The 23,960-nt window shown below is 39.1% G+C and overlaps 1 protein-coding gene across 3 annotated transcripts in view; it reads right to left on the bottom strand.

The window, feature by feature from the left end:
- LOC117428391 (leucine-rich repeat and immunoglobulin-like domain-containing nogo receptor-interacting protein 1) overlaps positions 1-23,960 on the bottom strand; it is a 558,576-nt gene that overhangs the window by 337,095 nt on the left and 197,521 nt on the right. For all 3 annotated transcript variants that reach the window (XM_058994911.1, XM_058994912.1, XM_058994913.1), the window contains exon 3: positions 21,884-21,937. The gene's annotated coding sequence lies outside the window, so the exon portion shown is untranslated. The remainder of the gene's footprint in view (positions 1-21,883; positions 21,938-23,960) is intronic.

Here is a 23,960-nt window from a genome sequence, read left to right on the forward strand (position 1 = left end):
CGGTCCTGTCCCAACAAGTTGAGGGGTAGAACACCCTATTATTTATTTGAGTAAAAAATGGCTCCTGGGGAGATTAACTACTCTGTCATTGAGAAGGAGTGTTTAGCCATCAAATGGGCTACTCACGCTCTTCGCTGTTACTTGTTGGGGCGTTCTTTCTCTCTTATCACTGACCATGCTCCTTTAAGGTGGTTACACACGATGATGGACAATAACGCTCGGATAACTCAGTGGTATCTGGTGCTGTAACCCTTCCACTATACAGTGAAACATCGTGCGGGTAAGGAGCATCAAAATGCATATTTTTTTTCAAGGGGGGGACCATTGGGGAATGTAGAGTTGGCCGAGTGTTCCTTCGGCATCACTCTGAGTGGTGAGATGTGTGATAGAGAGAGAAAGGGCGCTGTGTAAGGGGGGAGGTATGCTGCCTCCTAGATCTGCTACCTTGGTGGTAGGTGGAAACCGGAAGGTGACCATATTAGGAGGGCCGCGTAGCTGCAAGTACTCAGGACGGGTCCATAGTGGTCAGCTGCGGGGCAGCTCTCTATTGGAGAAACCATGGTGACGCGTTGACTGCAGGAATGGAGTTTGCTGGGTACAAAGGGGAAGCAGCTATGTCAATACCTCCCCTTGCGCTGAGAAAGTAAAACAGCCGGCCGGAGCTAGTGTTGATATATTATTCTGTGTTACGTGTTTGTTTGTGTCTTTAGTAGAGGAGCCGGAGGACGGGAGGCTGTAGCCAGAGAGCCAGCTGAAACCCCAGAGCACGCCCCTCACTACACAGCACAACAACGCACAGCGAACACACCACGATTCCCGGAGGAAAAGAGCACAGTTTTCGTGCACGGAGGATTGTGGCTAACGGCGTGTCTTTTTGTTTACTTTTGGACCCTGAACCTTTTTGTTATTTTTACCCAGAATACCATCGTTGGTAGTGGGCTTATTATTGTTTTGTTTTGGATTTCGTTGTGAACTTTCTGTTGGATTTATTAAACTTTGATTATTATTGGGAAACGGCAGCCTGGACATTACACTGTTTTGCACAGGCGTTTTTACCCAAGAGCCCATGTGTCCATGCCCGTGACAAAAATCTTTAATTATAGAGTAAATAGCTGTGTTTAAATTAATGAATTCTTTCTCACTCTCTCTATAATTGAAAACAATGCAAAACAACAATGTTGTGCAAATTCTGAATCACCCCTATATATATATATATATATCAGAACACACATAAAAAATTAACTTTTTTAAAATGTTTTGTTTAAGCAGGAAGTGCTGCTGAAGGTTTCCTTTGTTATTTTCCTCCTGCTTTTTCTGAAAATAACTACTCTCGGTTCCACAGCCCCATTCAAAGGAGAGCCTTTAACTAAATACAGGCATATGGTATACTGCTTTGTTTACAATAGACTCTAAATGCACCCTGATTATAAAATAAAATAATAAATAAATGCATTCAATGTAAGGTAAACTCTTTCGGGAGGGTGTTAAATCTCTGACAGCTTCTACAGTGCTGTACAGTCACAGGGGATGGTCCCCCCCCCACCTAAGCCTTTACCTGACATCTCCACACTTTTTACTGTTTATTTTGCTGAACATCCCAAGCAACAGCAAACTTTTCATTGCCAAGAAGCAGAGTAGTACGGCTCCAACTAACAAGTATACCAAGTGTACTGTTTTAAGCCATTACAAGCAAGCCTTGGCATCCACGCCCGGATCCTACATATCATCCTGCTGTTGCTTCTGTTGTGGTGTGTGGGAGGAAGGCTGGAACACTAAGTGTGTCGTTTTTCACAGCCTTTGATGTGATTCTTGCTTTGCTGAAGCTGTCTGCGCTCCTTTTGAAGCTACCCTGAGAGCTTTTAATCACATACCTTCTGAGATTTTTTATATAAAATATAGTGGAAAGTACCCATTAAAGAAGATCAGTCTTAAATAATTATTATAGTTTTCTCATAAGCAAGCCGTCAAGCACAGTGAACAGCAGTATCAATTTTCTAACCTAAGACATGACTTGACATGTCAAAGTCCCAAAAGCTTTGTTATTCAGGGTCCTTATCTCCTGGTGCCTTCCAGTGAAGTGTCAGTCACAGGAATCAGAGTCCAGAAAACAAAAATGTAGCACATCTTTATCTGTTAACACTAGAACGACCGTGGTTATAGGCATACCTAGAACCATGACCTGTCAATCTGACTGGCTTATTAAAAACAACATACATACTATAATGAAACGACAAACAATTGAATGCAAGTCATAGTTTTATTCATCTACACAACTAAAACATATGGACATTTGAACAGAAATGTGTTTATATACAGACATATTACATAACGTGTATCCTCAAAAAACAGTAAAAAATGAAATAAACAAATATTTGAAAATACATTTCTCTATATACAGTTATATAATGTACATACAAAACTGTACAACTGAAACGATGTAAATAAGTGTACATTTCTTTAAATAAATGGGTTTATATTGCCTACATAATAAAGCGCAACCGAAGCTATGCGTTTATATACAAACATACTATAATCAAAATGGCATGAATAAACATTTGAACAGAATGGCCTTCATTTACAATTGTTTACAAAGTCTAAGTGCTGGCACAAATCACACAGGTACTGTGCTTTTCAAAATATGCAGTGCTCTTACCGCATTGTCCGTCTTTGCTGCATCAGAATGTTGTTTGGTAAAATTTGCAGTAATTCCAAACACTCTTTTCTGTCCTGCTTCTTCAGTGATCCATGTGCAATGTGTATTGGGTTAACAATGAATTTCTTAGAAAAACGTGTGACTTATAGTAACAAGTGCAGACAGACAGCCTGGCGCTGTGAGCTGTAGTGTAGTGAATTAGGTATACAATTTATTTAAATATAAATTAGTCTCTAGTCGCCCACTCAGGGCCGTCAAAATGTGAGAAATGAGATATACATTATTTAAGTTCGGGATCATGTAGAACTCGGATTTCCTTTACAATAAATCGACATTCACACAACGTGTCAGAAATATAAAACTATATTTTATTTAAGAATAAAAAGGGTGCACAACTAATCTAATATTACAGATAGATAAGGCTATTGGTTAGAGATATATGTGAATAGTATACAGTTCATTGATTTCTTAGTCAAACTATTACAATGACCACAACATTAATAGCATACATGGTTAATATACTAATATTAATTATGGTTGATCACACAAAGTGTCTATTTTGCATTAGTATTTTCAATACTCGTTTCTCATTGTAATTGATCATGTTTCATATCAAATGCACGAGAATTCAACTTCCCATTCAGAACAGAATCCAACATTCCAATAACTAATTTATCAAATTAGTTTTACCGTGTTAATTTAGTTTAGCCGTGGTCTACCAAACAATATGTTGTCAATCTCAATTGATTCTATAATCAAATTAACACAGAAATGGGGCAATGATCAAATTGTCTGCATTTATAAGATAACTCCTTTGAGTTGCACATTTCAACAAACAAAATACATTTCTTACACACTAAAACAGGAAGTTATATTCTATTCCTAGAACAATTTATCCACTAACTTGATAGCATTAGCTACAGTTACTTTCTCGAGTCATAAATTGTTCAATATTTGATATGTTGAATACTTATAAATTTTCAACAAAGAAGTCAATCTTCTTTGGTGACGAACACTGCAGCGTCTTCTTTTTCTGGATCTGAAGTTCGCCGAGATGGTCGTTCTTGTTGTAGGCATTGTGTTGCGTTGGCTCTCATCAAACAATAGTTATTTTCAAAGGAAGTAAAAGTGTTGAATTCATGGGTGGTGTTTAACGTCACGCAACGTGCCTAAACACTGGTTAGCTTGTCTCGGAGCCACTCCTTGGCCGGGCCCACAGCTCATAATTGACAGTTCAACCAAATTTTCTTTTCTTTTGTCAAAAGGTGATTGATGGCTCCCCCTCCCCTCCCCCCACTTTCTTGGGGGGGAAGAAACGCACCCATGTGGCTGTGCAGAGATTTCAGTTTGTGATAACGCAAATTAATTTTTACAACTCATCTTCAAAGCTGCATCTAATCACCCTTTGACCATGAGAAAGGAGGAAGAGAAAAAAACATTAACTTGCAACTGTCAAAAACAAGTTTAAACTATGCCTATTATTATCCAGCCAATAACCTGATTTGACTGTCTCATACACTACACAATAGAAATGTCAACAGACGGCTCACTTGAGGAATGCAGACTGATATAATCAAACTTCAATACGGCTGCAAGTCCCGACTGATAAACACAAATAATACCGCAACATTTAATTGTTATAATATGTATTGGTCAATTTGACCGCACCTGGTCGGAATAGTTATGACAGTATTTTATCTCACAAATCTTTGCAGCTACCTGATTCTTTCTTTGTCATGTGAATTAGTACATATATTTAGGAAAAATCAGGAAAGCACAGCTCCTTATCTTAAATACACACACAGCAATTTAAATTTAAATTCGAAGTATAGAGGTGTGCACAGCTGCAACGGGGGAAACTACGCTCAGGCTAAGCCACCACCTAGTTTAACAGCACTGTCTCTTTTATTGGGAAAGAGCAATGTATGAACCACAAGAAAAGCAGACAAGCAAAAATGCAGTTCAATGTTTATATTTATAAGATAAAATATGCTTTTTGCATTTACAAAAAAGAGAATATATCAAATGGATCATTTCCCAGGGCTTTGTAAAAAACAGAGGCATATTATTTAAAATCAGATACACAAATTAGACACTGTCTTTCAAAAGTCAGCATCACAGGTTGTAAAGCACTGAAGGGCACAGAATAAAACAATCCAGATTTAGTTACACTGGTGAATTGGAGATGTGGTTGAGGACTCGGTCAACGAAATGTATTCAAATCAAAATAAATCGGAGCTCCAACCAAACAGAGAATAAAACCTAGCGAGTCCTCAATCTCACACGACTCGCCACATTTTACACACAAAATAGCATTTTCTCAAAAACTCCTACCAGCACCTCCCCTCTTAATCAAGCTTTATAAAGTATTCAGCTTTAGAGTATTGTTTATGTTATTTTATATTGATATAACATGCTTGCTAATATTACAATTGTAATTTAGGGGATATTTGTATTTTGTCATCTCATCTTTCACTTGTTTTGTATGTTATTATTTGTATTTTTTTTATCTGTAAAGCACCTTGAGGCATTTTATCACGAAAGGTGATATACAAGTGTAGCAGGGTCGCAGCAAGAAAGAGACTCAGAAGCAAGGAAGCTGCAGTTTAAACACTAAAGTGCACATTTAATAAACAAAACAGGACACAAACAAAAGGGCACAATGGCCAAAATAAAGGTTTAACAAAACACAAACATGATGCCAGGCTGGGCTTTTGCCTTCACTGAACTCACTGAACTCACTGAACTCACTGAACTCACAGAACACAGAACACAGAACACAGAACACAGAACACAGAACACAGAACACAGAACACAGAACACAGAACACAGAACACTCACCTATTCCCTCCCAGACAGAGGATTTCTTGCTGTTTTTATGCAGATGGCCACTCCCCAGTTAGCACCAATTCACACTAATGGAGAGTGGCCACACCTGTGATTGCTGGCAGAGACATTAACCCCGCCCCTGCCAAAATGAGTAATAAAGATTGATTGATTGATAGTCGTACAAAATTAAATCGTACATCTGATCTCAAATAAAATAACAGTGATAACTGGAAAAAAAAACACACCTCCTTGAAAATGATTAGATAACTTTGTTTTAACTAAAACAAGGACAGGAAGACTGTATCTGAAGATATGCGGCCCAAGAAAAAAGAGAAAGAAAGAAAAAAACACAGAGATACAAAAAATGTCTGTTTTTGCAAGCGAAATGCCAACAAACACAAAAAAGTCCAACACAAAACACCTAAAGAAATGATATACGAGTCATGTTTTTTATTTATTTATTAAATATGGTTAAACTACAGCTTGCTGCAAGCTTGGAAGGTCTTGCTTTTTACCCCGCATGTAGTCGTGTCATTAGTCTCGCATTAAGAAGGAAGCAAGTGCAATCTAGTTTAAAACTGTCTAATTCAATTTTCTTATCAATGGTCCAGTAGTCTCAGAAACAGAGAGAGAGAGTGAGTGAGTGGAGGAGACCTATATATACTGTATATTTCAGAAAGGAGACATACACTTCTTTAATTGCATTTGACAGATGGTCATGCCCATGATGAAACGTAATATACTTTGGCCCACGCCTTTCTCCATTAGAGTTTGACACCCGCCCCACGAGCTGGCTAAACTGTGATGTCATGACTATTGATTGAAGACAGTTATAGCCAGTGGGCACGACAAGTGGCACTTTGGTTGCCTGCCCCCCCCCCCCCATGAGCTGGCAGATTTGTGATGTAATGACTATTGATTGATGACAGCTGTAGCCAGCGAGCAGGACAAGTAGCACTCAGGGCCACCTGCCCCCGCCCCATGAGCTGGCTGACCTGTGGTTTAATGACTATGATTGATGACAGCTATAGCCAGTGGGTGAACACGTAGCTCCCCTGGACAAGGTATGCTGGGGGGAGGAGAACCAAACAAAGAAACAACAGGGAGGCATGAGCGATAGGCTATTTATGGAACAGTATGATTACGTATGTGATTAGATGGAGGATCCTCCTTTCAGAAAAACAACATAATTTCCAATTATATTTCATACTTTTAAGACACCTAAGAAATCCAAAATGATTTAAACCACATACAGAACTAAGCCAATTAAATGTCAAAAGTTTTAAATGTATCATCCAAATACCAGGTGGGTGGGATAGAACTAGAACAGGCTCACAAAGAAAAATATATTTTTTGTAATACTTGTTTGTAATTATTGCTGTTAACAACCAGACCGTGTGGGAAAGCAACCAACAAGGCAAAAAAAGCTTGGGAATATATGCACATATGTAGAGTACAACTCAAAGGAGATTATGATGAAGACAACTAGAACAAAAACCAGGACCAGTTAATGGAGAACCAGGGTTTAATAATATGTAACACAATTTTTGTTTCTGGGTAGTAATGTTATTTCCTAATTGCTTATGCCTCAAAAGTATAGAAAATGGCTATTATTCCCCACAAACTTTGCTTTTGTGACCAGGACAGTGATATTTTGAAATTGACCTATTTCCAATGAGAAAATGGGCGAATTTGTGTCTTTTCATTCACATAAAGTCAGAAAAAAACAACATATGAATCCAAATTAACATGTATTTATACTAAAGTAATACAAAAATGACTACAAAAGATTTAGAAGTGAGTAGTCTTTTTGGTTGGGGTAGTATGGGTTTCTCTCCTCAGCTCCACCTCTGAAATTGTCATCTGGATCTACAACGTCTTCCTCGCTCTCTGACTTGCTGCTCTCTTCTAAAGACGGCTGCTCTCTCTCCGGAGGAGTGGGTACGGGGAGCTCATGGCAGTGTGGCACCAGGGCGATGGATGAAGGAAGGTCCGGATACGTGATAGCAGGTGCTTTCTTGCCAGTCCGACGTTTGGAAGGGTCCACCATGCAGAAGTAGCAGTTGCTTGAGTGGCAAATTCTTGGGATAGCGAACTTCATGGCTCTCTCTTCCCCTCTGAACCATCCTACAAAAATACATTTATTTCACCCATGACTAATGTGTAAGAGATTCTCGCAACATTTTTCATATATGATATATTTTTTCAATAACATTGAAAATTGTAAAACATTTTCAAATTAAAAACTTTTACAATTTAAAAAATTTTAACAAATTTTCTAACATAAAATTCCGAGCAACAATTGTCCATCTTACCTTCCAGAGTTTTTTTGCAGTGCTCGCAGGTGAAATGAGGTGCCCAGGGTTTGTCTTGATCCCCGACAGGCATGCCGAAATATGCCTTGTAGGCCTCACACATCTTAGCAGATGCTTCCATGGAGTACTTTTTCGCTCTTGTCTTGATAAATTGGCCGCAGACATAGCAAAATGCGTCTGCCGGATGCTTGCAGCCTCTTGATGCCATCTCAGAAAAATGCAGATATGTATCCACTTAGGCAGCTGGAACTAAACTGAACTGGTGGGCTTAAGGCCCCTGTATTTATACTACTATTTATATTACTGAAAAGTTCTAGAAAGTTCTAGAAGTTACTCCAAGTTTACTCAGCACTGAATCTATCTGGAATGTTCTGGAAAATAGGTAAATTTCAAAATATCACTGTCCTGGTCACAAAAGCAAAGTTTGTGGGGAATAATAACCATTTTCTATACTTTTGAGGCATAAGCAATTAGGAAATAACACTCACTACCCAGGAACAAAAAAAAAAAAAAAAAAAATTGTTACACGGTGTAATAATAATGTAGCATATGCATGGGATATAATTAAACGACAGTGCTCGTCGATGATGGCTTTACCACGTGTTAGTTGACCGTGACAGGAGTTATGCATCCCGAGCCGAAGGCGAGGGCGCTAATGAAAGTCAAGATCAACTATCACACGGTACAGCCATCATCGAGAGTGCACTATCGCAATAAGAAAACCATTTTTACCATTGTTTTCATTAAAAAAACACCTTAAAACCTAGATTTACCTTGAACTTGCACTGATTCGTTGGGTACCTTTCCGCTGAATAAAGATGTTCTAAGAAAATAGTCCTGAATATTTTTTAAATAAAAAACAAAGATGACATACATATAAAGTAAATTGTTTTTTATTTTATATTAACTTGTTAGGGTTGTAACCCCCTATTTATAATCTGGGCATTTCCTGAGAAATGAATGGCGCGATTACTGAACAGTTTGTGTGCGATGGAGTCTGAACTGCTTGTTATTGGAGCATCATTTGAGCTGACATGGAGTTCAAATTCAGTATCAATATGCTTTTCAGCTAACCATTTCTTAAAAACAGATACTTACCATTTGGTTTTGTTGTCTTGTTCTTAGTTTGTTTCTTTGCAGTTCTAGGTTTTCAAGCTCATTCTCCGATACTTTTATATGCCTTGCTGTATTATTACTTGTAGTACTAGGGTTTTGTAGCAGATTTTCAACAGCAGTAGCTGGATCGGGTGTTGAAGGTGAGGATGGTAAATTTACCCAGTCTAGTATTGATATGATGCCCAAATAAATCAACATTGACATAAACAGACTCAGAGTTTAGGTAGTTTGTCATGTTGTCAGAGAGGCTGTAAGCAGGAATATCATTTTAAAAAGCCGGTATACATGTGGATTGATTTGAAGTTTGATTCACAGTTGGTGCTGAGACATTCCAGCGGGCATCTACCGTCTATTAGAGCTCGCTAGAACTGGAAGCTGATTGGCTGACAGTACTGAATAGTTTTCTATTAATGATTTAGCATATGCATGTGCTATTATTACCCTGCAAGTTTAAGACTACCAGCTTCCAAATAAAGAACTGAGGTGTTGACACATGATAATATTAGCTTCCTAAATACGTTTTGTCCCTTAAGTGTCAAATCCCTGAATTTAGAAAGCTGCAATTGCAACACTTGGTATGGGGTATGTGATGAGGTAAAGCGATCCCATGCTGTAATCCACCCTCCCAGCCGCCAGGGGGCTGTGAGCCAGCCTAGAAGGCCCCAACAGAGATTGTGTGATGCGGCAGTTCCGCCTTGGGGCGGTAGACCCGAAAGGACGGTCGCCATCTTTGCTGAGGGCAACAACACGGAATGTTCTGGAAAGTCCCAGAATTGGGAGGCGATTAAAACGCAGATCGCTGATTGGTGTTCTGCTGATTAGGGGGCATTCCGCGGCACATAAAGGGGGCCGTGCTGTAGCAGTCGAGGCTGGTCTTTGAAACTACAAAGAAGTATGGGAGAGGTGCTGAGGGATTTTTTTTTTTTGGTAAAAAAAAATGCTAACTGTGATTTTTCGGCAGACCTGAACAAACTGCTGTAGAAGGGAGACAACTAACCAGGAGGCCGGACACCAGACCGGCCAGAAAGGCGAGAACAGCCACCCAGAGCCTGGATAATTTTACTTTGTTGTTTATTTGTTTTGTCTCTACACCTTTCAATTAGCATTTCTCCTTTGTTTGGACATTTTCTTTTGTTTATTGTCTTGTCCTGGTTACTATTGTCAGTAGGCAGGAATAAAGGAAAAGAAAGAAAACTTTAGAAAATCACACCATTGTCTGGACTTTATTATTTTTACACCTCCACCTAACTCAGCCATTTGTGACAGGGTATTACTCAGAAGAAATTGTTTAAGACGAGCCCCCACAGTAACAGAAGTGACATCTAACAGGATGGTCTTTTTTTAAACATAACTCTGTATGTTGTATCGAACCAGTATAGTAGCCAACTCAGTGTAACCAGTACTTAAGGGGAACTTAAACATTACCCAAGTTTCATGAGGTAAATACCATGTTTAGCACCTTTAAAGTATTGTGCTGAAATAGATTTAAAATACATGGGGACATGCCCTTTGGGAAATTAATTTACTTGAGCATTATCAGGCATTGTTAAATTGACACCTGCAATGCCTATTCATATTTCCAATTATTAGGTATTGGCTGTATAAGTATAATTGAGTCCCTGCTAGAGAAAGTATTTTTTTCCCCTATGTTAAAATTAACCTAATTTATTCGTCCAAAAATAAAAAAGGTCCTTTTTTATTTTTGTTCGCATGTTTTCAGAGCTTTGTTTTAATGAGTTATAAGCAAAAGGCAAACCAATATTATATGACATCAGCGTCTCTACAATACACTTCATAGAATTACTCAAGGAAAATATCTGCTTTGTGGGGATTAAAGGCCACTAAAAAATTCATTTACATTTTTTTTTAATACATTTTTATAAAAAGGTAATTTAAATGTAAATGAACAGTTTTTCAGTTAAAATAATGACACTGAATCCCCATTGTTTCTATTCTTAACAATTGGAAACAGGTGGGCAGTGGTGCACAGTACATGCAAACCTGATACATAAAGCCTGCTGCTCTACAATATGAAATTTCAATTCTCAGAACCGTTCAATTATTGTAGGCCTATAAAAGAAAGTAAACCACTATAGAAAGAACACGTCTTCTCCAGCTATCTTGTACTGCACTTTGTATGTACCAAGGCATTCCTGCAAAAACATGTGTGCAATGTGGACTGTGGCCATCCCAAATGGGTTAATTGATTGCCAATTTGGGGATGGCCAGCTGTATATAAGAGGAGCTGATTCTACTGCTGGAAAGGTTGAGTTAAGTAAAAGGAGCAGCAGGTTGTGTGCCCTGTCTCTGCATGAGATAGCTTTTGCTTGGGTGCTGGTTTATGTTTGATTTGTTTAAATATTGTGTTTGTCCTGTTGTTAATAAAAGTGATGCAGCAAGCGGTTTGAACTGCAATCTCCTGTCTCCTGCATCTGCTATTCCCGTCGCTAGCCTTGAACACAAGAAAATATTCTGTATACCGTAAATCATTTTAATGTACTTTATCATGATGCGAACACCTAATTACATCTACATCTTTAATACCAGTTCATGTCCTATTCAATACGATTCTGTTCATACTGTTGATGTAGGTTATGATAATCATATTGTTTGTCATACTGATAGCTCTAATTTTGAATTTACAGCTCTGGCAGGGGATGTATGATACTGTCATACTTTATCTTTATACATTATAAAAATGGATAGGTAGTTGAGGCATTCCCCAGTGCTGTAAAATGTTCTAAAAAATCCAGCTGTGGTTTATCGGTTGATCAAATCAACATTCTTGTCCATGCAATTAGAAATTTAATTTTCTTAGTTTAAACAATTACAAGCAAGCTGCACAAAATGCCTTATAGAAAGACACTACTTTCTGTTAAATGTAAATGGTTCCTCTGATTTAACAATATTACACAAATACTAATTGCATTGCAAATATTGCACAGTGTGTATATTCAGTATCCCACGCTTTGCTGTTTTCATTGCTATGGTCTTGCACACATACTGCAGATTTAGCATGATAGATACCAGGGGATTTTGCTTAACAGAACATTTTAATGAATACACTGGCTTTTGGGATGTTTTGCTACAATAACTGGACACAGTAAAATACAGTAAGTGTCTCTGGTGACTGGCTCTGGGGGGCTGAAGTATAAGTGCATGCATTGAATGCAGTATGCAGAATTAACACAATGTGGCAGAAGTCTCCGTTCTTCCTCATGCTAATTAAATGATAAACCGTTGATATTTAAACATAATTATATGCACATAAAACTGTGTACTTACCAAACATGATTAATGAGGAATTATTTGTAACATACTGTTTATTTTCTAAATAAAACAGTTTTTACTGCCAAAATAATATATTTCTCGACACATATTCAGATGTAGCTTTAGAGACAGTATCACACAATTAGGTACATTTTGTCTTACATCTGAGTTTAAGGCTTCTGAGTTTCGAAACCCGGAGTTTATCAAATAAATAATACATTTTGAAAATCAAGCAGATGTATTTATATGGCAGTGGCTGGGGTACCATTATAAAATGTTACTGTAATGCTTTTCCCATGGGTTTACTGTGGATTTGTAAGGCTGTGGGTGTGTTTAGCGGGTGTATAGCATGTAGAATAGTGGAGGCAGACACAGTAGATGTTTGGAAGTGCACATTCCAGTTTAGCTTTTGTTTTTGCACTTGGGGATGTTACAGAATACGCTTCTTACAATACAGGTCGAAAATATCAGTGATATAAAATAGTTTAGAGACTGCTGTTCAACTGAGCTGTACTACAGTAGTTACAAAACAAAAAAATGCTCTCCAACACCATCCCTCTACAGTATAAAAAAAACTAAAATAAACAATATTAAAAAAAAATAATAATCTTATGTTTCTTTAAGCACAATGATGTTAACTGTGTACATTGGTATAGTAAGTGGTTGTTATTAATTATTATTTTACCTTTAACCATGGCTTGCCATGTTGTTTTTTTATCATGCTTTCTATACCTCACTGGGCTTTACAATGGTTACCTATGCTGTTACCATACTTTCACTTTGCTTTATTACACTATGCTATGCTTTTATTATGGGGAACTTTTATAAGGGTACTGTCTGCCTTACACCTCCTCAACAAAAGCAGGCAGTGATATTACTTCACACCAAAAGGAAAACAGAAGAAAAGAGGAAGTGTGCTGTAAATGTGGACAGGGCTACCTGGAAGTAAGGCATGCAAATCTTTAACCGTGTACAGTACCAGATCTATTTTGACATGTTTGATGTAACATGTGCTTCATTCAGATCTGCACATGTGAGACTTGAATAGCAGGTTCAGTTTAAAGAATTATTTCATTCACTTTAACTTTTACTCCCCTTTTACTCAATGCCTTCACAATACAGTAACAGTCTCCTGAAATCAGCCCTCTTCATATGAACCTTATAAAACGAAGCCTGTCTGTATTTAATAGACAGTAATTTTAGTCTCATCTATTAAGCTCAGTTCCTGTGATATATTGGTCAATGAAATCTGAATTACTATAATGAACAAGAAAGGCTCTTGCTCCTTACATTATTAATAGTCAGCATTATTTGAGAAACCATTTTCCCAAAGTAGCCTAGTTATATGTCTATGTCAAGTCAGGTGAGTTTGTGTGTTTGTATGGATGTTAGCTGTCTTTTTAGTCCTTGTTCAAAATGTGGAATCGCATTCAATTTTTTTCAGCTGAACCAACACAACTGCAGACAAAGGGCTGTAAATGCAGCATAGACCTTACTGGTATCACAGTCTTTAGGGGCAACTTGTAACACAACTACAGATCAAGGAGCTGAGCCCAAGAGCAGGCGAACGAGAATGCTTGAAGGAGGAGCAGCAGCAGGAGATTGAAGTGACAAGGGGTCTAGGATAAGGGGCTGATCAAATTGTACAATTGCACACCAACAACTATGCACAAATGGAATTAAATCTTAAACTGTGAGCAATATAAACCAAACTAGAAAACAAAAGTTGGCATATTTATCTGTATGCACTGTTCCTGCCTTTAGCGACCAGCTATGCTGACGCACACCCTTCAGTGAGAATCTGTGTTGCGAAATCAACCTTTTTACTATCCTATTCTGCTATTATTGTCACGAACCATAAATCATCCCTGTTTATTATCATTAAGGCTATGATGTCACGGTGGTCATGGAAGTCGTGAATTTGAAAAAATCTGTATAATCTTGGAAATGATTGTAAAAACAAATTTGATGAGACGCTTCCTTTATCTCTATAAGAACGCAGTATGCCATGCACTAAAAATACAAACCTGCGAGTATCTGGAAATTGCTTGGTTGTGTATGAACACAGCATTTACGTGTAGTTATATAGGTCAGCAAATGAGATTTTGTAGCTGAGATGTTGAATCTGCTAAAACTGTTTATTAGTAAAGAGCTGAGAAAGGGTAAAGATTAGTGCTCCACCTTGCATAAAATGAGCCTGCTAGGCCTTTAGAGAGTTGGCCCCCGATGGTAGGATGAGGATACAATATAGAGCCATTAGCTGCCTTTTCAAAGGGTTCCAATCTGCATGTTCACTGGTAACGACACTCCCTTTGGAGACTGTACATCTCGTCCAACCTCCTCCTTTCCTACCTGTTACAGAGCCATGGTTGCGGTATGATTATTTCCATTTCAAATGGCACTCCAGCACACTTGAACTGGAGATTCACCATGGCTATTAGCTGTGCAGTGCTGTAAAAGAAGCATTACAGGGAAAATAAAGGTTCAGCAGAGGGTAATCAAACTGGAGATTATTGCAGGCTTTTTAGAGAGCAGAGTGTACTGGAATTGGCATTTAACTTTCTGAATTACAATGGAAAGCAAACACTATTACTGGTCAGCGAGCTTGCTGTACTCAAGTCACCACTTGTGTGTTGACTCTCACAAAGGCATGTTAATGGCTGTTTCCCAGGCAATTTCAACACTATCAATCTGGTTTCATAATGTTTTCTGAATAGTTTCTCATTTTGTTTTCAAGCTCCTTCCAATATTGGGTTACCATCACAGTAGCGTAAAATGTATATAGAACAAGAGTTGGTATAACTCGGTATGAAACTTACTGGAGTGGTTGGAGAAATAGCTCTCCTCCCCTCGTAAACGTCAGAGAGTGATTACAGTATGTAATTTATGGAAATGAATGAAACATTTGAAATATTTACAAAATATATACAGTCAAGTCAGTAGATTGTTATTTTTTTTATATGTTTAAGATTCAGAATAGTAAACATCCATGCAATAAAATGTTTTATGTTCACAGGCCCTGATTATTACTAATCTTGAACTAATGTTGCTTAAGTAGCCCAAGACTAGTACTAATCGAGGTTTGTGAAACCAGCGTAAATATTTATGCAATAACATGTCAATTTTTTTCCTCTTGTTTTGTTATGTCAAACTGAGACATTAAAGGACCCACACATTTTAATAAAAGGCAGGCATTACATTTAAAAAATAGTGCAGGCACATACAGAGGGTCCCCATAATCCCACTACAGTAATGCGGAGTGTGAAACACAGACAGACATGTGGGCACCGTGTCTGGTACCTCGGTGCGCATAGCGCCCTCAATGCTCAGCACACTCTGTGCACATGATGCATGTGGCACACTCTGTGTGCACAGTACTCGGGGCATTCAGTGCACACAATACTGGGAGCACACAGTGCTCAGTACGCACGCTGTCTAGTAACCTGGTGCGCATAGCGGTCCCTTGATGCACTCTGCCTGTAGATGGTGCTCCACCCTGCTGTAGGCTATGTGCTGCCCCGGTTGTGTGACTGCACGTAGTCCAGGCTAGACACCCTTGTCCAGTTGCTGGGATTGAGCCTGTATGAAACAGCTCTCTCTTGAGTTTTCTGGAGTTATCCTGCAATTTTATTGCCTGAAGCTGACTTGCCACTTCCCTGGAATCAGAATCTCTGCTTCTGTGAACTCAGCTACAAACGCTGCACAACTGTGCCGTGTTTACTCTTTTTCTTTTCAACAGCCTACATCGCTTTGCGATTGTAGTCTGCTTTTCTAACCTTACAGTGTTTGCTGTTTTGTATTTTCCTCTGCTATTGCAATAAAAAAAAGAGAGACGCGTGATCCTCCACCGGACCCTGGCTCTGCCGCGCCTCTCGGTCCGCTTATAAATTCAGCTCTCCCGCGTTGCCGTGGAGTCTGTTCTGTTTACCCTCACAGCTTTGCTGTTGTGTGCGTGTATGTGTGTGTAACAGGGGGAGACCTGTGCTGACTGTCTGGCACATCCGTATTACTGCAGGTAGAGGTCAGCAGTCTCGTGGGATCCGCCTGTCGGTCATGGCGATGACACGGAGAGGTGGGGAAGAGGGTGTGTGTGCTTTCCCTCTCTCCGAGTGGCTGAGGGGCGGGCCTTGGGAGACTGCTCGGCCCATAAGATCTGGTTTGGTTGGACGCTCGGGTGGCCGTGTTTGGGGAATACCCAGTGACACTGACGAAAGACGTCAGTTTTAAAATAAAATGAGGCAAAACTGGCTGAGAAAAACAGCCGGCCTTAAAATACTTTAACGGGAAAAGAAATAACAGAAATCACCACGTACCCGAGGGGACGTGCTTAGTTGTACGGGGAACTCCGGCCATCCCAGTGTATAGGTAATTGAGCGTAGGACGGAGGCCCGTTCTGACCGGCTTAGCGGCAGTGGGGGCACTGCGTAAGCAGAACTTTTTGTTTGTAGTTTTATTACTGTGTTTTATTTTCCCCTTTTTCTTTCGCCTTTGGTTTTTCATTATTATTTGTGAGCACTTGTTGTGCATATACCTGTATTGGTAAACGCCGTGATTCTGGTTACTGTTGTCAGTATCCAGAACACGGACAACAGCGCCATCTACTGCAACAAATAAATCAGTACGCCTGAGCGGCGTTACAAATAAAGTACTGTCTCCTTGTGTCAGTGAATTGCCCACCACCCTTCCACAGTGTGGTTTTCTTTTACTGCCTTGTAGTTAAAAAAAAACGTGATTCCTCCACCAGGACCCAGCTCTGCTGCGCCCCGCTGTTGAGTTGAATCCGCCGGCTTGTTTCAGTCGCCTACTTGGTACGTTGTTGTTTGTGTGTGTGTGTTTTTTTCTTTTACTTCCTTACAGTTTAAAACAACAAAAAAAAAACAGGTGTGATTCCTCCACCAGAACCAAAATATATTGTTGGGACAGTGATATAGGTGCTTTTAATTTAGTGAGTGTATTAAAATGGCAAATAAAGTACAATATTTTATAGTTACTCAAATACACTGGAGACAAGAGTCAAAAGAAGAGAACATGTTTAAAGTGTATGGTATTTATTTTATTTCTTTGTACAGCGGTTTTTAATGCTGTTGTGTATTATTTAATTTTTTTTTTTTTTTAGTTTTGGAAGGTTTGCTGAAGGATTTCTGAGTGGAGCATCTGCCAATATGTCTTACACATTTAAATTTAGAAAGCTCTAATCTTTGAAATGCAATGTGAGCAAAACAGTCTAATTATGCATGTTCTGGGCTCACACCAAAGCTTATGTGACACATTAAGCAGTATTCCAGTCTACCAGTTTACCATTTTACTTACATGCGCTGTGTAGATTTTTTTTTAAATGCCCTTAGTGAGCTTTGCTTGTAGTAGGTCTACTCTTAATTATATTAAAAATATGTGTGTTGAATTAAATATTTTTTATCTTCAAAACACACATGCCCACACAACAACCCCACCTCCCAATCAATTAATTGCTTTTCATGATCTAATTAGTTCTCAGAACATACAGTAATACAACAAATGTATGTCAGAATGAACATTTAACACATTTAACCCAGCACATACGCACTTGCCAATTCTTCCTGAGCAACATCCGAAGAATCTGACCCTTCCTCACCAACTATGCTACCCAGCTCCTGGTCCAGGCCCTGGTGCTCTCCCGCCTAGACTACTGCAACTCCCTCCTGGCTGGCCTCCCTGCGTCCGCCACCCGTCCGCTCCAGCTCATCCAGAACTCTGCTGCCCGCCTGGTGTTCTCTCTGCCTCGCTTCGCCCACGCTACTCCACTACTCCGCTCGCTCCACTGGCTCCCGATCACTGTTCGCATCCAGTTCAAGACTCTTGTACTAGCCTACAGATGCCTTGACCAGACTGCACCCAGCTACCTCCAGACCCTCATCTCTCCCTACACCCCCACTCGACCTCTCCGCTCCGCCTGCACTAGAAGACTGGCTCTACCTCCGCTACGCTCCCCTGCCTCCAGAGCCCGCTCCTTCTCCACCTTTGCTCCGCAGTGGTGGAATGACCTTCCTACAGATGTCAGGACTGCCCAGTCCCTGACCACATTCCGGCGCCTCCTCAAGACTCACCTCTTCAAAGAGCACTTGTAGAACTCCTCTGTTTGTATCCTGGGACACTATCACCCTTCATGTAAATGTGCTTTATTTTGCTCTTATCTGCCCCCTATTTTACTGCATTTAATCCTGTACTTCAGAATACTGTAATCTGCCAAGTGTTTAACCTGTAGTACTTTGTATTTAATCACATCCTGATGTAACTATCACTATTTAATCATATCCTGATGTAACTATCACTATTATCTGCTGTATTATTGAATTGTGGTTTGTCACACTTCTACTTTGCTTGAACAAAAGTTATTGTATTTCTTGCTCTTATTGTATTACTTGTATTGTAACACTTGAAATGTATTTGCTTACGATTGTAAGTCGCCCTGGATAAGGGCGTCTGCTAATAAATAAATAATAATAATAATAACACTGCTAATACACTTCAAAGTGATCAAAGTGCTGCTAATCTACAGTCAGATGAAATACATTGTCTTAAAATCAATGAAAACAATGAGGCTGTGTGACCAAATGTTAAGAACAATTAGAGCTGAGGACGGCCAGTGTATCCCAGTGACAGGATTGCCTATTGGTTTCAGCTCAGAGCCATCTGTACAGCAAAGTTTGTTCCAATCTAATAGGAAGCGAGAAACAGGAAAACGTTGTCTGCATGGTCAGTCTCTTTTCATGGGATTATCTGTCATTGCTAGCATGCATGCTGCCTTTGAGATAATGTTACATTGCGTAGGGCAAGCTCCAGTCACAGAGGATAGCCAAAGTACCTCTGTGTCTTGATTTGGAAGTTAGAAATGAAAGCTTTTTCTCAAATGACATGTTTTATACTTCTTTCAGAAATTCAACATTTCCTGTATACAGAAAGACTAACATCTCTTTACATAATCTAACAGTATGATACTGTACATAGCTGTGTCCAGAACTTTTCCGCAATGCGTATCTCCCTTTACGTTACTGTAACAGAGTCCCCAACTCCCTCAGTCTCCATGCCTTTTATACTATACCTCACTGTAAGAGCATACCAGCTGTCCTTCAATCTGCCTTCAACTCAACCCCTTCAATTCAAGACCTCCTTAAAAGGGCAGCCAACTTCCTCCAATCTGTGCTTGCTGTACAAACTCCCCACCATCATCGCAATCTGCACCCCTAATACCTCCACATAACTGATTTTACTCTGAAGTCCTCACTGCCTACGTTTAAACCAATAATTTGTTATGCTGTGGGTCCTGGTTTAGAATTATTGCAGCATGTGTGTCTTTTCATCGAAGACAATCCCTTTTGAACACAAGAAGTGTGAAGTGCTTTCACACAATGCTACCAAGCTCTCCTTGTATTGATAAGCCGGCAGGGGGGGTTCAAGAAGACAGTCAAGGATGTCATGTTATGGTGTATTAAGAAAAAAAAAAACATCTCAGCAGGGAATATCCTACCTGCTGGACAAAAGAGGAGACACAATTTTACACACACTGTAACGTTTGTCTCCCGGTTAAGCACCTGCTTTAAAAACCTTCTACCAACTATTAGAGGTTATGTACACACAATGATGTGGATGCCATAGTGAAAAACCAAGGCAATTATGTGTATTTAATGCTGGTTTCCATAGTAGACCATTTTCATATCTCCAACTGACTAAAAGTTTGGCGCTGAAAGCAGTGGTATATCGCAACAGTGGGAAACTCTTCCAAGAATGTATAACTAACCTTAAGACTTTAAAATCAGTTTTTCTACCTTAGCAACATTATCATGGAATATGCACATTTTTGTACTAGAAAAGTTTAAGCTGCTGCTTCCTGGTATACTTCTGTAGCCTCACTCCCTTGCATAACAGAGGGTAATGACTTGGTTTGAAAGCCTTTAAGATGTTTTGATAAAGCAAGCAATCACCTTTAACTGACACTGGATAGTACGACAAGACTGCTACCAATGAAAACTAACTTAATTGATATCAAAGTGTTTCTATTCTAACACAGCGGCAGATGGAATCATAGCATAATTGTGTCTGACAAGGAAACCCTGGTTTCTTATTGACTCAGTTAATTGTGTTGTAATTGAAACGTCTAAGTTTCCTTATGCTAAAAACACATTCAAACCAGATGACATAACTAAATACATTTTTTATTTTGGTCACTGTATTCATGGCCGACAAAATCATTCACAATATTGAAATCCGAAAAGAGGAAAAACAGAAATCCACATTGACCCTTTTTCCCATAAATCTTTGGTAACTGCAAAAACAAAACAAGTTCCAGTAATAAAGCAATGTTTAATTTCATTATTCAGGAAAGCAAACCAAAATTAATGTTTACTGCTTTGCAACTCCAAACATTACTCAAATGAGCTCTACATTTCAATTGATATAAATAATAAAAAGGGAATTAGATGTGTAATGGACCATCATTTTTATTTTTTAAACAAATTCTTTAATTTTACAGTTATATTGTCACAGTATGAACAAGACAAAAGACTTTATCCAAATTAGATACAGTAGTTATCTTGTCAAATTCATAATGCAACCATAAATGCACCCCTGCTTAAATGCAATTGTTAAATTTTTAATTTGACAAAGGAGACCCTTGTTAGAGGTTTGATCCAGGTGTTTACACCTTCGTGTACACCTCTAATAGCTGCTACACACAAACACCCTTCTGCTGCATTATTGTTGTCATGACAACACGGTGTATACAAAAGCTAGTTGTTTTCTTGATGAGTGTAAATTGCTGACTCAGAAGCTACTGTTTTATTTGAAGGCAAAACAAATATGACGGTAATTGTGTTTATTGCTGATTTATTACAGGTGAGGCTGGAAAGGGAAAAAGTACTGGTGTGTCAATAGAAGAAAAGTTGGAGGTTGAAAGACTGGGTATACACCAGCCTCGTGATATTACAATTAGACAAAATGAAAAGAAACAAAACGGGGGGCTCCCGAGTGGTGCATCCAGTAAAATTGGTGCTCAATTGGCCGAGCGTCACCCGGGGGGAGGGAGGGTTAGGTCGGCCAGGGTGTCCTTGGCTTACCGTGCACCAGCGACCCCTGTAGTCTGGCCGGGCGCCTGCAGGCTTGCCTGTAGCTGCCCGAGAGCTGCGTTGTCCTCCGACGCTGTAGCTCTTGGGTGGCTGCATGGTGAGTCTTCGGCTCTCCTGAGTTAGTTCAGGGGTTGCAGCGGTGAGCCAGGTTGAATAATAATAAGACATTCCAAAATTGGGAGAAAATTGGAAAATGAATAAAAATAATTGTTTAAAAAGCATAGCAAACATGTATTTTCATTTAAAACATCCACAAGAAGTTCTCAGTTGGCTTGTCTTGCTTTCCATGACATCTGTTACTGCATTACTTCCTTAATCATTTCACCCCAGCTGTGTCTTCTGAGTCAAATCTAGTGACGTACCACATACCGTGTTTTAAATTAAAATACTTATTTGCTAAAACATGTGTTGCTTTCAAAACTGCACATTTGAGACCTATGTAATGAATGTATGCACATACTGAGAACATGTATGGAACTATTAGCTACATTTACATTAAAATAGAAATGTTTCAATGAGAATGTTAACCCATGTCCAAGCCTATCAATATTCTCATTAAGAACAATGGTCACTGTTAAAAGATACGATATATCCTCCCCTACCTGTGGGATTCCTGTTCCACTGATCAGATGAAGTCAGTGAAATATTCTTTGTACCTGCACAGAAAAAAGAGAACAAACTCTGAGGACTAAAGCAGAAACATTATCTGAATAGTACAGGATTTACAGCATGCATGCTCGTTTCAGTTCAAATGCTGGAACAGAAAAGTTAATGTTCTTTTCACGCAGTTCATTCCATATAGCTACTACCCACATCAACTATTTCTCCTCATTTGCCACTTTGAAACAGAAGAGATTTCATTATTTTTTCTTGCTCTAGAGAAAATGTTTGTATAAGTACAGATATGTGATCTCTCTTAGAATTGTTTCTGTTTGCAATGATTTTGCCAGAGAGGTTTTTAGAAATCTATTCCATGGCCATAACAGTCACCCTACTTTACAAACAAGAAAGATGCATAGCTATTTAAAACACTTGGTTTAAATAGAAAGTGGAAGTAGAATGTTAAAAGATTGACTGCATAAGTTCATGATTGCATACATGACATGTAAATAAACGGAACATTTTAATGTAATTCAGACAGTAATTTAAATCTTAATTTAAATTGCACTTGTACAGTAATACAATTGTAAGAATGCTGATGGTGTTTTACTAAATACTTAATATAAAAATCTAAATCCCAAGTACCCCTTCACCCATAACTTGAAACAATCAATCAGTAAGAACGAGCAAATAAAATAATGAATTTGATGAAATTATTGCTAAAATGAGCTAGAACTAGAAACACCTTCTTTACTTACTGTTGCCCCCTCCTGTGAATTCCTTTTTTTTTTAAATGGAGGGGGGCACCAGAAGTGGGTGTGTTATCTACCTATCCTGGATCACTGGTACTGCACCTGAGCATACGTTCCCTTCTCAGTTTCAACAACAGCAATGAATGAGACTTCAACAATAAGCAGTGAATATGATATAAAAGATATCAGTGATACCTTACACTTTCCTGGACATATAGTTTGCTTGGAGTAGCTCGCACAAACAGCATTAATGTATTATTGCTATTATAGAGCTGTGCGTGTGACACTTGACAAAGAGGCTTCTGAAGAAGCAGTCACAAAACTATACTGACTGAAACACTAGATCATATTACTGTAAGTGTAAGCTTTTTCAGTAGTGGCAGTTTTTCAGCATCGCCAGGGTGCCAGTAATAACATGGGAAAGGGAAAGTACAGAGCCACTGCTTTTGCAAATTCCCATTGGCGTGTCACAGCTGTTCCAGAATCTATAAGAAGCAACTCCCACTGCAGTGTTTTTCTGCCTGCAATACTGGCATGTTGTTAATGTAGTCTTGCCAGTAGCATACTCCTGTAAGGATAGTTAATGCCACCTTGCCTGTCTGATATTAGCAAGGTAGTGCCTCCCCTATAATGCTAGCCTTCTTTATCGTAAAAGAGAGTATAAGCAACCTGAAGACACTGGAAAAGGCCATTATGTCAAGGCTCTGGTTTCCCTGCAAATTAAGCACAGTCCCATCCAATAATCTGAAAGCCGCAGGCAGTGTTTCAGCTGTTCCAGGGCTAGGCAGATTGCAGTGAATCTGCTCTCACAAGAATGCCATGTTTTACAACAGAGTCCTTTTCTTTTTTCTCAAAAACTGTACAGCTGTTGACAAATAAAAAGTCACCATATTTGATTGCTCCATGACTTTCCTTACATTGCAAGACCTTGAATGTTTTTTCTTTTTTCTTTTCATGAACTGTAAAGGCTTCTGAAAGTGGAAGAATGGTCAGCACTACAAGACTGTACAATCTCCTATCTATCCACATGTAATACCAGTGAAAGGTGAGGGAAAAGCTGCACTGGGGACTGAAGCTCACAGGACAGATAGAGCTGTGATCCAAGCTGTTCAATCAGAAACATTGCATTGGTTCCTGACTCCTCTCCCAAAGTTATGCATTTTGATTGGTTCATCTGTCCTACCTGCTCACTCCTGCACAGGTTCAGAGGGGCTAGGGAAAGTAATGCATTGTGTTTTACACCTTACAGCCTATTCAGTAACATTTTAACATCACAGTCTCAAAGCCCATATTGTCAGTTAAGTAATTCTAAGGTTTCTATATTGCC

The sequence above is a fragment of the Acipenser ruthenus genome, chromosome 21 (genome assembly GCF_902713425.1).
Source record: "Acipenser ruthenus chromosome 21, fAciRut3.2 maternal haplotype, whole genome shotgun sequence".
Lineage (NCBI taxonomy): Eukaryota > Metazoa > Chordata > Actinopteri > Acipenseriformes > Acipenseridae > Acipenser > Acipenser ruthenus.